This window comes from Acyrthosiphon pisum, chromosome X, assembly GCF_005508785.2.
Source record: "Acyrthosiphon pisum isolate AL4f chromosome X, pea_aphid_22Mar2018_4r6ur, whole genome shotgun sequence".
Classification (NCBI taxonomy): Eukaryota; Metazoa; Arthropoda; class Insecta; order Hemiptera; family Aphididae; genus Acyrthosiphon; species Acyrthosiphon pisum.
Window position 1 is genome coordinate 40,968,282 of NC_042493.1, and position 324 is coordinate 40,968,605.

A 324-nucleotide genomic window follows, 5' to 3' on the forward strand; every position below is an offset into this window, starting at 1 on the left:
GTACCGAGTCTGCGTAGACTTTCGGAAATTGAATCAAGTGACAGTGGGAGATGCTTTTCCGCTGCCAAACATTACGGACATTTTGGATCAGCTTGGAAAATCAAAGTATTATACGACTCTTGATTTAGCTCAGGGATACCATCAGGTACCTATGAATCCTGCAGATCAAGAGAAAACGGCATTTTCGACCGACAAAGGCCATTACGAATTCTCACGCATGCCATTCGGCCCCCGGAACCTTCCAACGCTTGATGAATTGAGTACTCATAGGATTAAATGGAATAAAAGCTTTTGTGTACCTCGATGACATAATAGTGTACGCTA